General features: G+C 41.1%; 1 pseudogene across 1 annotated transcript; it reads left to right on the forward strand.

Moving 5' to 3' along the window:
- The first annotated feature begins 759 nt into the window (after positions 1-759).
- Positions 760-15963, forward strand: LOC145415365 (glutathione peroxidase-like; annotated as a pseudogene). Its single transcript, XR_013900075.1, has 5 exons — positions 760-930; positions 10695-10820; positions 12249-12292; positions 12619-12718; positions 14010-15963. The product of XR_013900075.1 is annotated as a glutathione peroxidase-like (transcript).
- Positions 15964-16648: the final 685 nt, after the last annotated feature.

Raw genomic sequence — 16648 nt, forward strand, 5'->3', positions numbered from 1 at the left:
AATGATGAAAAATAAATCGCTTCTTATCCTTCCTTCCGACACCCGACACCAAACCCCGTATCCAAGGGCCCTCATTCTCGTCTGTTAAAGATGCTCCCTAACACCCGTTCCTAAGCGATTTATTTTGCCTATTACTCTTTCCACTCCTCTTCATTGTCATTTAAATCAACAATACCCTCTATAAACAACATACAAACTGATATTAACCAGCTGTATCAAAAAATAAATCGCTAAGGAAAAGGTGCTAGGGAGCTTCCATAACCGACGAGAACACGGACATAGTTAGCATAAAAGATTTTCGTAGCACCTCTTTCTTAGCGATTTATTTTGCATATTACTCCTTAACATTCTTTTCTGTTTTACCTGCGTTTTTTCATATCCTTATAATTTGCATCAATAACATACAAAAGTATAATGGGGCTTAATGTGTAGAATAAATAGCTAATAAAAAGGTGCCAAGAAAAGGTCAATTAGAAATACAACCCTGAACAGACACACACACACACACACACACACACACACACACACACACACACACACACACACAAAACACCAAACATAATGTAAGTCGTTTTTGGTCCTTCCCACACTCGACCTCTAATCTTCTTCAGGATGCTGGAACACACACACACACACACACACACACACACACACACACACACACACACACACACACACACACACACACACACACACACACACAATGTAAGTCGTTTTCAGCCTTCCCACAAGCAACCTCTACTTTCCCCCTTCTTCAGGATGCTGTTCGCTGGGTTGGTGACGCTGATCGCCCTAAGCGTTTCGGCGCAGGACCGGGTGGCGTCGAGGGCGTGTTACCACCATCCAACAGCGGGAGGGAGCATCTACGACTTCGAGGAGAGTGACCTGTTCAAGACCAAGAACATCTCATTGTCAGACTACCGCGGCAAGGTTGGTCTGGTCCTTAAAGTCTTATTCTTCGTAGCATCTCTTCCTAAGTGAATTATTTTGCACACCTATCAGAGTCAGACATTCCCCGTGGCAAGGTTACTCTAGTCTCCAAATTCTTATTCTTCGTAGCACCTCTTCCTAAGTGAATCATTTTGCTCACCTATCCGAGTCAGAAATTTTCCGTGGCAAGGTTAGTCTTAGTCTCCAAATCCTTATTCTTCGTAGCACCTCTTACTAAGTGAATTATTTTGAACAGAAATTACACTTTAACACTGTCTTTTATGGCATTTACATCGCCTTAATACAGACATAGTTTGCATCAGTATCATCCAAGAGGACAGTGAGATGTAATGTGCAGAATAAATTGCTAAGGAAGAGGTGTTACGAAACGTCCAAGGCCACTAAGAATAAGGTTTTCAATTTCAAGGTCCATGCTACAGTCATCCATCCATCCATCCATCCATCATCCAATCCTACACTGCCCCATGAGGAGCGTAGGAGCCCGGGGCTAGGCAGTTGGTCCCGACATTTAAGATGAGAGTGACCAGCCTCACTCATCCCTGAGTGTCATTACATGAGCAATCAACCCCAAGCACCCCTTGGATATAAACCTTCACCGGCTCAATCCGACTGGAGCGCAATAATTACGCACTAAACCACCAGGTGCCAAAATTCGGTTGTATGGTTACCATCCAACGTTGTAAATGGTTTCCTGGTGTACAGGAAACCATTTGGCTTGTCACTCAGTGTAGAGTCACCCACATGCAGAAGGAAGAGGAAAGAATGAAGGAAAGAAAGACAGAAAAGGGAGTGTAAAGTCACCCGTAGGCAGAAGGACTAAGAAAGGATGAAGGAAAGAAAGGCAGAAGAGGATGGATGGAAAGAAGGAAGGAGGCGAGGAAAGGGCAGACACCCGACAGCAGCACTACATCGAGTGAGTGGATGGTGAGCGTCCCCACCTACCACAAGCTACAGTCATAAGGTCAGATAAACTTCCACACCATCCTCTCACTACTCTCGTGTTAAAGCTACGACGATAGAAAGCAATAATTCCTTACTGGATGTGTTTACAATAAGATACAGACAATGTTACAGATAATCTCACAGAAGCTCTGGTATATGGTAAGCAGTATATATTTGAGGGTATGGTGCGTGGTGAGGGGAGCCCCGGGAATGTTGACTTATAAAGGGAGGTCCCAAAAGTATCTTGCTCTGTAAGTAGATCTGTATCAGTCCATATCAGAGATCTTCCTCTCGTAGGGAGTGTGATAACCAGACCTAACCTCCCTCCATGCTGGTGAAGTACGAACGGATATGAAATGTCTGTAGGAAGCGTGATCCATGCGAAAGTAAGTGTACAGTACTGTCAATGTTTATGTGCGTCGGAGTCTGTGTACGTCATTGGGCTCAAGGTCCCTCGAAACCTAAGCTGACATTGCGTTTTGCATGAGTAATTTTCTATGCGTCACTTCCAGCTTTGATAGTGACTCAAGCCTTGGATACACTCACGAGGCAGTTGTTATCAGTATGTTATTATGTAATTATCTCATTCATACTGGTAACAATATACTCTCAATATGGCTAAAGGAAACGGGAATAACAACAGCAATTCATTATAATTAATCTATTACTTCAAGGACGTGTGTTCCGGAAGCAACTATCACGCACGTCTCATATACTGTCTATTCTTGCCGAGGAAGTGATCTGCCTACGTCCTTGATTCGAGGAAATACAGGAGGGAAATACCTCTAGTCACCTAACAGGGACTTGCAGAATTGAATACGGGTCATAGGCTTCTCAGTCACACATACACACACACACACACAAACAAAAAAGTTGCTACGGTATTTGCTTTCCTTCGTCCCTCCTAGGCTCTTAAAAATATCGTCGGGGGAGGGGGGGGGTTATAAAATAAAAATGTCATCGTAGTAAGGGGATTAATAGAGACTTTTAAACCCCTTCACTACGACAGGCCCTTCATAAATTGCAAAAAAATCGCCCGGGGTGGAATGAAAAATGGTTGAAAATCGTCCTCATTATCAAGGAAGTGACCTATATAAAAGGGTAAAGATGGGCGGGCATGTATACTTTTGTGTGTGTGTGTGTGTGTGTGTGTGTGTGTGTGTGTGTGTACAGTATATATATATATATATATATATATATATATATATATATATATATATATATATATATATATATATATATATATATTCTGTTTATATACGCATTACAATTGGATGGAAAGCTTTCAGTAAACACAGATAAATTATGAGAAGTAGCTTGCCATTATGTATGAAACGAAATGAATATACCGAATGTATAATCCAAGCTACGGCGTACGGTTGTGAGGCCTGGAAACTGACAAAATTCGATGGAAAATTAACTATTCCGTTCTCAAAATGCAATGGAAAGGTTAATGTTGGAATTAGCTTTAAGAAACTGGAAATCAACTTGGGTGAGAGAGAAGACATAACTCAAAGACATTAGAGAAGTTACAAATGAACAGAAATGGAGGTGGGCAGGTCATGTAGCAAGAATAAAGGATAACCAATGAACCACGAGACTGACTAACTGGACTCCAAGAGATTGTAAGCGTAGCAGAAAAGGGCCAGAAAGGAGGTAGATGAGAGAGAGAGATGTTTGCAGACAAAATGTGGCAGAGACTGGCTCAGTCAAGGAATTCATGGAAAACGGGAGGCCTTTGTTCAGCAGTGGACTTGCAGTGGCTGATGATGATGATGATATACATACATACACACACACACACACACACACACACACACACATATCGTCCAACCATACTTCCTCACAGTCACCATCTCCACCACAATCATCATCACCAAAGCAAATCTTTTCCACCACAACCAACCACACCACAGCCTCCAACAGATTTTAAATGAGGTGCGTATCTTTCAAGGACACCATAAAATAGCCACCACCACCACCACCACCACAATTATCACAACCGCACACCACAACGAACACACGCCACCATAACTATACACTGGCTGGGGTCCTATACCGGTATCGTCCTTGCGCACCACACCACAACCATCACATCTGTCTCTTCCACCGTGGTCACACACACACACACACACACACACACACACACACACACACACACACACACACACACACCACATCCATCAACAGATGTTAGCTGTAACGCCGTATTCATAAACAATACGACAAAAGAAACTGATTCGTGATGAGACAATATTATGGAGACATTATTTTCGTGAGAACTACAGTTATTTCCCTTTAACTTGACCCAGATTTCATGGAGCACAGTAGCAGAAAAAGGCAATGCTACAGCTCTGCATCCTATCTACGGCACTTCTTCATGACTAGCATCATTTTCCAAAGTTATTCTAATGTTGGAGCTCAGCATTCAAGATGGAGATGCAATTTTAGACCAAGTTAATGTAAATGAGTTTATGAATACGGCGTTACAGCTAATGTAAATGAGTGTGGTAAAATTCCTTATGTTTACGCTTTATGGTGTATATCGTCCAACCACACCATAACACCACCATAATCACCACAGTCAAAACCACCACACACACACACACACACTAAATGCGCTCTCTGATCTCCAACTACATGCACATCTTCCTGACCACGCACTGAGACGCATTAACAGGGCTGTTGCGCAAGGCTCTCTCGGTATATTTAGATGGTGATGCTAGTTGTGTGTGTGTGTGTGTGTGTGTGTGTGTGTGTGTGTGTGTGTGTGTGTGTGTGTGTGTGTGTGTGTGTGTGTGTGTGTGTGTGTGTGTGTGTGTGTGTGTGTGTGTGTGTGTGTGCGTGCGTGGAGAGACGAGATAACGCAGAGATTGAACGTCTCGTCAGCCATGGAGACTGTTTCGAGAGACCTTTGATTAGCAATGAATAAAATAGTGAGGCGGCAGTTAGATATAACCCTTGCATATGACAGTACAGCCGGTGGGTATAGGTGCCCAAGTGGTGACGTGAGACGGTTATGTTGCCCTCCGTTGGAGTGCCGAACAAGCTCTAAAAACACCATCTAACCAGTCGTAAAAGAGAGCTTATCAAATACAGACGGTAGGTATAAGTGCTCAAGATGTGATCTGTGAAGGTCGTTGGGAGCCCTCGGACGTTGTGTAAGGCCCTACAGTTTTACCACACCAGTCCTGAGAGACATCCCCAGCATTCCAGAATCGGGGCGGTGGGTATTGGTGCCCAAGTGGTGACGTGTGAGTGTCGCTGGGGGGATTTTACGTACGTGAATGCATTAAGATGGGAACAGACTGCTAAAGTGTAAATTCAGAATCAACAACAACAATAACAACTACAACTACAACAACAACAACAACAATAATAATAATAATAATAATAATAATAATAATAATAATAATAATAATAATAATAATGTAGTAATAAAAAAAATCATCATCATCATCACCACATCACTCTATTACCCACAAAAGCATAAGGCGGCCAAACAATGATAATAAATCATAGTTTATAAAAGTAATTAAGCTTATAAGGAGACAAAAAGTTACTACATGACACGTATTGTGATACCAACTCTAACGTATGGAAGTGAAGCTTGGACGTTGTTGGAAGGACACAAGTCAAGAGTGAGAGCAGTGGAAATGAGTTATTTAAGAGGAGCCTGTGGAGTCACATGGAGAGACAGGCTGACAAATGAGGATATAAAGAAGCGTTGTGGTGTGGATGTGGATGTGATAGGAAGCGTTATGAGGAACACACTGAGGTGGTTTGGCCATGTGGAGAGGATGGAGGGTGAGAGACTGACGAGGAGTGTATGTGCGTGAGGTGGAGGGGGGGAGAGGAAGGGGGAGGCCGATGATGAGATGGAGGGATGGAGTGGAGAGGTATATGAGAGAGGGGGGTGTAAGTTGGAAGCAAGGCAGTGAAATGCCGGGGGACAGGGCGACGTGGAGGCGATTTGTTTGTGGCCACCCCGTAAGGGATTAAGGCGTCTGGCCATAGATAGATAGATAGAAGAGACAAAACCATATTAAATACGAATACTGGAAACATACATTGATATAAATAAGTGACCATAAATAATATAAATACAACTAAATATCACACATAAGAAGGGGGTAAAAAATTATAAGCGAAATATTAAATTGATTAGTGGTTTGATTCCAGTGACTTTATTATTATTATTATTATTATTATTATTATTGTTATTATTATTATTATTATTATTATTATTATTATTATCGTTGTTGTTGTTAATTTCAATGTTATTCAGCTTAGGAAAGGGCACTCGTATTGCATTTCGGGGAGAGAGAGAGAGAGAGAGAGAGAGAGAGAGAGAGAGAGAGAGAGAGAGAGAGAGAGAGAGAATAATTCACCATATTGAAAGAGTTAAGAAACGGACGAAACAGTGTAAATCCAAAAACACTTCTCCACAATGACCCGTACTCTCGTCGGATGAGGAAGCTCCCTAACACCTTTCCCTTAGCGATTTATTTTTGGTTATGGCTGGTTAATATCCTTTTAGGCATTATTTTTGAAGATGGCAATACCATAAGGATTTATGGAACACACAAGAGGACAGTAAAGTGTAATAAACAAAATAAATCACTTGGGAAAAGGTGTTTGAGAATACATGCCCTACAGTTAACCCTCTCAAAGTCGGGGCAATTCTCCTATTCCGGCCAACACCAGAGGAAGCTCCCTAACACCTTTTCCCAAGCGATTAATTTTGTTTATTACATCTATCTGTCCTCTTCTGTGTTATATAAATCCTTCCGATATCCCCATACTCTGCATAAATAATGTACTAAAAGGATATTAACCAGTCACAACTAAAAATAAATCGCTACGGAAGAGGTGTTAGGAAGCTTCATTACCCGAGGAGAATACAAGCCTAGATTTTATATTCCAGACGATTTTATTCAGCTGAAGATAAGTCCTGGGAGCCTGAAAGAGTTAACCCCTTCAGTTCGAATATATATTTTTAAATTTGTATTCCGCTTAGGAGAAATTTTTCAAACTTGGGGGGGTTAGATATAGCCTTCATTAACCCCCTCCCTGCTAGACATCACTCCCAAGCTGAGTAAAATCGTCTTTTTATGCACGGAAGGAACCGGAGGCCAAAGCCCGCAAGGTTGTTCCCTCTTAGAAAAAAACAAAAAACAAAAACAAGATAACAGAGAGCCAAATTCATGACACGTTCATTTCGAGATGCCTGGTCATACTGCGTTTAAAAGACTAGAGGTCATAGGCAATAGGAAATACAGAAAATGGAAGACAGTTCCAGAGTTGACCTATCTGAAGGCAGAATGAGTAAAATAAAAAAAAATCGTCCTCGGACTGAAGAGGTTAAGGGCGAGGTGACATTCCAAAAGACGCCATAAGAACATCCCTTAAAGTGTTTACGGCTAAGTGGGTGTTATATAAGGACACAAGGGCGAAATTACAATGCTGGCCTGTGCATTGTGACGCCTTAACGACGGGTTTGGCCTTGAAGTGGTGTGTGGTGGTGGTGCTGGCGTGTGGAGAGGCACAATAAATAGGGGGGGGGGGCTAGGGGAGTTACGTAGACTATACAGACTGAATGGCGACCTGGTGACTCACTCGGGACGACACTTGGAGGACGCCCTGAGTGGTGGGTACGAGCCCCACTGAGTGAAAAGGAATTTGCGGGGTGGACGCTCACAAATTAACCCTAGTCCACAGCAAACACCCAAACCTACACCATCACACTATCTACTTCACCCATCCTCTATTGCACCGTCTGTACTTTATATCTACCCTGCCCTCCTCACCCTAAACTGACGATACCCCTTTTATTGTAACCTGGCCTAAAACTGCGGTCTCTCCATCTTGAATACTGAGTTATAACAAGAGATTAACACTAGATTATGATGCTAGTCACGAAGAAGTGCTTTGGGAAGGGTGTAGAGCAGCAGCATTTTCTTTTTCTACAACTGACCTGCCTGATATCAGATGCAAAGGGATGAATATTTGGGCCAAGTTAGAGTAAAAACAGTATATAATTTTTCGCAGACTTAACTAGATTTAATAATACAGTTTATTAGGTCGTATTCTAGATTTCGTAACTACTCTTCCTAAGCGATTTGTTCTGCATATTACACCTCAAAATCCTCTTGTATATTAATGATACAAAACTAAGTCGATATTGGAAGTTATGCAATGCATACAGGAAAATGTTATTTATACAGTAAAATGTTATGGTGTAATAATAAAAAATAAATCGCCAACGAAGAGGTGTTACGAAGCCTCTTATGCCATCAACTATCGAATAAATCCCTTAATCCTTCCAGCAATATTATGTTTTTTGTATTTTCTCCTCTTTACTACTAAACGATTTTTACTTTTACCTGCTGAAGACCTCTCATAGTGAAGGAGTTAACTTCTTCAAATTACACTTTTTTCTCTAACCTGGCCTAAAACTGTCATCTCTCAGTGTTAATTCCGAGTTGTAACACTAGATTAACGGTAGAATGTGGTACTAGTCACGAAGAAGTGCTGTGGAAAGGATGCAGAATCTTAATACTGTACTGTCTTTTCCCGCCACTGAGCTACGTGAAATAAGCTGGAAAAGGACGAAAATCACCAGAGTAAAAACGATACAAAGACACACGCTAATGGCCTTTTCTTGCTACCTCCAGACGATTTCATCCAGCTAGAGGAAGGTATATGTTAGGTAAAAGGTTCATGAAGGATGTATATAACCCCTCCAGTTCTAAAAGCCCATCCTTAGCCCCCAACAACAACAACAACAACAAAAATCGTCTGGAGATAGCAAGAATAAAATAGATTATGCGTCACGGGAGTGGTGTTAATGGGGGCTGCTTTTAACCCTTTCACTTTAAAATCCTTCCTTTGATGACCTGACTGATCGTAGTTATGAGTAGACTAATAAAAGACGGATTTATTTTCTGATGGTTGATTCATTTCTGATGGTAGGACGAGTGGAATTCAAAACGGATTTATTTTCTGATGGCAGAACGAGTAGAATTAAAAAAAAAAAGGGGGGGATTTATTTTCTGATGGTAGAACGTGTAGAATTTAAAACCGGATTAGTTTCCGATGGTAGGCCGAGTAGAATAAAAAAAAATGACTTATTTTCTGATGGTACAACGAGAAGAATAAAAAAGACGAAATTATTTTCTGATGCTAGAGCAAGTAGAATATAAGACGTATTTATTCAACGATTATATTCAGCAGTTATAAAGAAAGGATTAACCTAGGCTATTTTTAACAGTTTGAAAATTCTCTCTCTGGAAACACTAAGGAAATAAAGAGTAGGTCACCGGACTGGAGGGATTAATTCGAAAAAAAAGAATGTGTTACGTAATAATGGAAATTCGGATCATTTTCTATGCTTTGGATGATTCGTAACGCCTTCTCTGTAGCGATTTACTCAGCACATTAGACCTCAGTATTCTCTTGTATACTACTGATGAAAACTGTATACTCTGAAATGATACCAAGAGCATACCAATGAATGTTCAGGTGTAATGTACAAAATAAATCGCCTACAGGGAGGTGCTTTGAAACCTCCTATGGCATTGAAACAGCTGAATAAAATCGTCTGGCGATGATCACAGTAAAATACGCACACTGAAGAAACGTGTGAAGGGTTTAGAATTTAGGAAGAAATATAGATACACAGATGGATGTATAGAGACGGACCAGGTAAATAGAAAATATAAAGAAAGAGAGAGAGAGAGAGAGAGAGAGAGAGAGAGAGAGAGAGAGAGAGAGAGAGAGAGAGAGAGAGAGAGAAACATTATTATATTTTTTACACCGCGGTTGCACAAACACTAACCCTCCCCCCCCACACACACACAGTTACACATGTTCTCTCGTTCACACATCCGCCTCCTTGTCACGCTACCATTTACACTGACTTCCTCTCTCTCTCTCTCTCTCTCTCTCTCTCTCTCTCTCTCTCTCACACACACACACACACACACACACACACACACACACATTCAGTTACACGTGTTCTCTCATTCTCACTTAATCTGCCTCTCTCTCTCTCTCTCTCTCTCTCTCTCTCTCTCTCTCTCTCACACACACACACACACACACACATATTAAGTTACAAGCGCTCTCGTATTCTCATATTATCTGCCTCCCAGTCATTCTCTCTCTCTCTCTCTCTCTCTCTCTCTCTCTCACACACACACACACACACACACACAGGGACTGGACCCTTAGGCAAAACCCAAATCCTGAATGTCAAAAATGCTGACCCACGACATTTTATTTTTACCCCTTATATAAATGGACAGACAGACTTACACAACAGAGGCAGGAAACTCGATTGATAATAGTTAATTCCTCTGATTCTTATTCTTGCTTCGTACTGGCGACTTTGTTCAGTTTGGGGGGATTTATTTTGTAATGGAAGTCCCAGTGACGGATGTGGTTAATCTCTCTTGTTAGAAAAGCCTCTCTCTCTTCCTCTCTCTCCTAAGTTGAATATATATGTCTGAAGGTAGCACAACACACACACACACACACACACACACACACACACACACACACACACCTAGCCCCACTCAAAGGCAGGACGCTTTGAGTGGGAAAACGACATAATACCACAATTAGCTCTAAAATTTTCAGTAATGCTCCCAGTTACCCATGAAAATTACCATGGTTGGCCCTAAAAGACTTATGTAGCTGCATCTGTGCTAACGCTTTCGATTAGAACCTCTTTCTCCTCCTCCTCCTCCCCCTCCTTCTCCACGTCCTGTACTAAATGACTCCTCCTCTACCCGCAGGTAGTACTGATCGTGAATGTGGCGACGTACTGAGGTTACACCCATCAGTACACCGACATGAATGTGCTACAGGAGTCATTCTCTGACTTCGAGATCCTTGCCTTCCCATGCAACCAGTTCGGAAAGGTAATACCATGACATTATTTCTTTATACTTCCGTCTATTATATTGGACGCTACTGACCGTTTTCCCTATTTTAATTATCATTTTCTAATTTCTGGACGACAGTCACTCTACCTATTAAATGGAGACAAAGCTAGAATGATAATAATTATTGCCATCACTGTCACCATCATCATCAGCTTGTGTGAGTTCACAGTTCTCTCCAGTCACACCTACAGATCGTTAGTTGGTTTCAGTCCAGTCCTGAGATATTAAAGACTTAGATCTCTCTCCCTGATTCTTTGTTCTACCCCACGTTCTCATGTTACTTGTTGCTCTAGTTTTCTAAAGAAAAACTTTAATCCTGATGTCTCTCTGTTCATAAAGTATTCACGTAAGTCTTTATGTACTGATGTTTCACCTCACTGCTTTATTTTTGCTATCGCCATATTATTTTATTAAGTGAGATTCCAAACAGGAAAAGTGCCAAAAAGTCTAAAAGTAAAATCAGTGGGCATGATGCAGAACAGGTCGTGTGAACTCTCCTAATTTAAACAGGTCAGAGGAACCTGCAGCTCCCACACCCTGCCGTGCCACTGGCCTGGCAGGAGCAGGTTCACTGTCGCGTCAAGGAAGGAACTGTTCTGCAGTAGTATATGTAACAAAACTATGCCAGCGGAGAGTAAAAAGTTTGTGAAAATATCACGCATGGTATGGCGGCAGACAGAGAAGTTTTGACTAAGAAGTCAGGACGCACAGGATGGGTCACATAAGACTCCTTACAGGTCGCACAGTACATACCAAAGTTGTATCGTTGATCCTGGCCCTAAACAGTACCACCAAACACTTAGCCTTCTTACCCCCCACAAACTCACGACTTTACTTACACTATTACCAGAGAAGTACTACTCTCGCTGTGGTGTTTCAAACTGAATGTCTTATACAAGAAAGGATAAGATTAGCGACACGATCTTTGTGTATGAATGTACCTGCTCACCCATAACTTAATACCTTCACTGCAACACGTCTCGCATGAGTTTCAAAAGTCCTGTATCAACAATGAGTTTAATTCTCACCCGTTATGGAGCTACATTTACTGATGGCATTAAGGGCGAAAACGGTTTCCCTCATAATTCACTCATAAGATCAGCATTAACTGTTGTTTCTTTATGGCTGAGAATTAGATGGACCTCTGATCATGTACCGTAGCAATTTTTGCTCAAAATCGGCTCATCAAATATCTGCCTACCTATCTGTCTATGTATGTATGTATGTAAGTATCTATCTATCTATCTATCTATCTATCTATCTCTATATAGGATGTATAATATGGAAGCTTTACAGCTGGATCCCACTTATATAACAGGCATATTTGTTGCCTGTATAGACAACATACAACTGCACATTTTCAACATCTCACGTTGTACTAACCACAACCTGTGCCTCCCACAGCAAGAACCAGCTGGCACCCCTGACGAGCTTCTCAATGGCATCAGGTAAAGTACGAAAAATTATACGATCTGTGATTCTAATTAACTGTTGCACAGACTTGTTTATCGGATAATTTGGTCAAGATCCTTTATCAATACGGTTTGTTTTCTCGTCATCTGGCCAGGATCCTTTATAAATACCTGTTTATCTTGCAGGTTGGCTTGAAGCATTCATTAATACGATACTTGTTTAACCTGTTAATTGGATTTTTTTTTTTTAAATAAATATGAGACTTGTTTATCGTAGTCTTTGGTTGGGATCCTTTATAAATTCAACCCCAGGTAAGCTGTAGCACATCTGTCAACCACTAATGATGCTAATTACCGTGCAGGTATGTGCGGCCAGGTAACGGGTTCACGCCAAACTTCACCCTTTTCTCTAAGATCGAGGTGAACGGCGAGAATGAACACCCTCTCTACACTTACCTCAAGGTAGGTCATAACAATAATATCAGTATTAATAATAATAATCATCATCATCATCATCATCCAGACCTCCTTTCCCATCCTAGGGCAGTGTGAGGAGTAGCAACGTCTACACTGCCCAAGTTTGTCCAAATGAATGGGCCACGCTCCCATTCAGTGATCATTCAAGCCCAAGGAATCCTGGCTCCATCAGATAGCACCCCCCCCCAAAAAAAAAAAAAAAAAAAAAAAAAATCACCACATTCTGTAGCTTCACATATACCTATCTGATAGAGTCAGTCCGAACGCTGTCACGTTAAAAAGGGGTGCCAAATCCCTGGTTATGCGCTTCTCAGCACAAAATTCATCCAGCCAGCCCGGTCTCTTGTCAGTCCCTTAGCCTCACCAATTTCTAAACCTCTCTTCCCCACACACTCATCCACCATATCCCTCCACCTTCTTCCTGGCGTACCTCGCCTCCTCCCTCCTTCAAATTCGCTCAGATGCACCTTTTTCTCCACTCTAAAGTTATCCATTCTCTTCACATGACCATACCATCTCAGTACACTCTCTTCGATTCTGGTGTCCACAGACTTCCTCACTGCACATCTTTCACGAATCACATGATTTCGCATAATAATAATAATAATAATAATAATAATTATAATAACAACAACAACAACAACAACAACAACAACAACAACAATAATAATAATAATAATAATAATAATAATAAAAATAATAATAATAATAATGACAATAATAATAATAATAATAATAATAATAATAGTGTGTGTGTGTGTGTGTGTGTGTGTGTGTGTGTGTGTGTGTGTGTGTGTGTGTGTGTGTGTGTGTGTGTGTGTGTGAAGTTTCAGAGAAGCAGAGAAATGGATAAGTGGATGACAGAAGTGACAATAAATACCACACAGTATGCAAAATATTACTTGATTAATACCACAGTTCAGATTATACAATCATCAATAGCATTAAAACAAATTATATTTTTTTGTTAAGAAAGGCAGACGGATAGAGAGATAAACAGACAGATTGATCGATATACAGTAGACAGATCGATGTTGAAATAGACATACAGACTCAGGCAGATAGATAGACAGATGGCTAATAAATGGATACACAGATGGATGAACAGATACAGATACACTGAAATGCTTTCATTAAAAGTTAGACGAGAACAATTTATTAAAATAAGGTAATATAGGCACTCATGATATACACTGTTAGAAAAAAAAAAATAATCCAATACATAAAGGTTCATTTGAGCCACTTTCAACGCACCGTATCATCCATCCTGCCACAGTCGTTCTGTCCGGCAACCCGCCTGACCTTCTCGGACTCCAAGAAGCTCTACTACAGCCCCATGCACATCAGCGACGTGCGGTGGAACTGGGAGAAGTTCCTCATCACCAAGAGCGGCAAGCCCTTCATGCGATACGACCCGGGCACCAAACCTGATGAGATTCGCCACGACGTCCTCTACCTTCTACAACAGGAAGCCTAGACTCATGCAGGGGAATAATATAACAGTGCGTGAATGGTCGATGAACAATACACAAAGTAGAGTCAAAGTTTATTCCTGAGGCTTTACAGCGAAACTGTTGGGGAATAAACTTTGACTCTATCTCGTGTATTCTTCATCCACCCTTCATCAACCTGTTCCAGTGTCACATCATCTAACGGTCCATATTATAAGCCCCTTCAATACGATGATAAGTAGGTGACTGCTGAGTTTAACAAGGGTTCGTTTTTACATACTTCAGTACAAAAGGTCTTATCTGTGTTGCATAAAATCGTCTGGGTGCGTAAGAATATACTAAAAAAAAAAAAAAAATGCATCGCGTTAAAAATAACATTGTTTTTTTTACTTTTCCAGTAAAATAAATTAGTCTGTACTGGTAAGAATATCATGTAAAACGTCATAGTGCAGAAGTGGTTAAATTACCTGGCGAAGATGCCCCGCCCCCTTGCACCTGATTGGCTACTACTTAAATGCGGTAAATGCAATGATACACCTCTTCATTTATATAATTACGTATCACTATATTTAATTCACTGCGCACCTGTCAACGTTTCATTATCATCTACAGCAAGTTTATAATGGCAAAAGTACACGGACAATGAGTTGCTGATTATGCTGATGTGAATGGAGGTCAAAATATTACTTCGCGCGGTTCTTTATTCCAAATGCTTACTAATGTGTCAGTCACCACCTTGAATAAGTTTACAACTGAACAGTATAATGAAAAGGAGTTACTTAATACGAACAGGATGGAAACCATAGTCGAAATTTATGATTATGAACTTCTCTGACCCCTTAATATTCACTTCGTCACGTTGAGCATTCAAGTTGGGGGCATGGTTCAGTTTCGCCAGGTTAAAGTGGACGGACTATAGGCTACCAGTAACATCTAAGGCACTGATGAAGCGCAGTGAAATATCTATAACGTTAATCACATCAATGCCACTAATAGGGGAGAGATAATACTATGTATTTCCTAAGGAATCGAATTAATCCAATGATGCCAAGAGAATTCAGATGCACCACAATAATGTCATCTCAGTAACACCTCTCAGGAAATGAACCCAAGCTCATCATGTGACAGGCCAGGTACTTTGCTTGTATCAACCTAGCCCTCTGTTCAATTCCTAAGAGTAATTTCGCTTTTGCAGGCAGGCTTCAAATTTCACACTCATAAAATCCAGAAACTGTGGTGAGTTGTATCTTAGTTACTTAGATTACTAAATGTCTCTCATAAAGTGGTCCATCCATTCGAATACCTATATTTACAGCCCAACTACTGTACACTGCTGGAAACTTGAAGCCTGCTTGTAAACGTGTAAGCTGGGGGGACTGTACCTGCAGAGGTGGTTTTGGTGGACTGAAATGTGTGGTAAACTTTGAATATGTACCAGAGAATTGCCAGAGAATCAGGGAAGCATTAGAAGCTATATACACACGTGTTTATTAGAGTTCCTTGTTGATGTTCAAGCATATGAAAATATGCACAAATGTTTAGGAAAGTTGTCTGCTGGTGTTGTGACAGTGGTGGTGTTTGGTAAGTGTGTCCGGGGCGGCATCGTGATGGCGTCGCCACAAACCCTTGGGTGGGCGAGGCCGGAAGGTCAACCCGGGTGTGGTCTTAGCACATTCACCCACACCCGGGCCACACCAGCCACGCCGAGCACACACCACCAACGCCCCTGCTGTAACAGCCTCAGTGGCACTCACAACAATAAAGCATCCTAACTTTTAATATGCATTTAATTTACCTTTACATACCGTGCATCAAACTAGTTTGATTTGGCAAAGGGCCGTACCGGTATTTTAACTGCCTTTGGTGATTTCGTAACACTCTTTCCCTAGAATTTTATTTTGATGATACACCTTAATATCCTCAAGAATGTTAATGATGAGAACTATATCAATTCGAGAAATATATACTGTACATAGCACAACAACGAATATCAAGGTGCAACATGAGTACCAGTAATAAATCACAAAGAAAAAAGCACTACGAAGTATTTCATGCAACATAGAATGCAACACCAAACCGAATCATGCTGACTCATTCTACCTGAGAGGAGAAAATTATGCCAGTCATCAAAATACGGAAGGAGAAGGAGGAAGTGGAGGGGGAGCTCATGTCTTACTAACACCTCGGCTACTGCAGTGCTCGCTACTCCGTCAGCAAAAAGCCATAGATGTGTTTAAGACGCTGTTACTGTAGTCACTGCTCTTATCAACTTTTTGTTTGCACCTTCTCTCAATTACGGCGGGCACACAGCACCCGTCTACCTATGCAGTCTCACTCATTACTGTCCAAATTCCTAATGCAGTAATTATCCGTACTCTTTTCATTCCTGCAAACAAGTGATTAGCTTTAGACTTGTCTTCCTCAATCTCTATTTCCCACTGCGTATGATCTCCAGTCTTTAAAC

The sequence above is a fragment of the Coenobita brevimanus genome, chromosome 102 (genome assembly GCF_032717465.1).
Source record: "Coenobita brevimanus isolate Jiangsu-jjx chromosome 102, ASM3271746v2, whole genome shotgun sequence".
Classification (NCBI taxonomy): domain Eukaryota; kingdom Metazoa; phylum Arthropoda; class Malacostraca; order Decapoda; family Coenobitidae; genus Coenobita; species Coenobita brevimanus.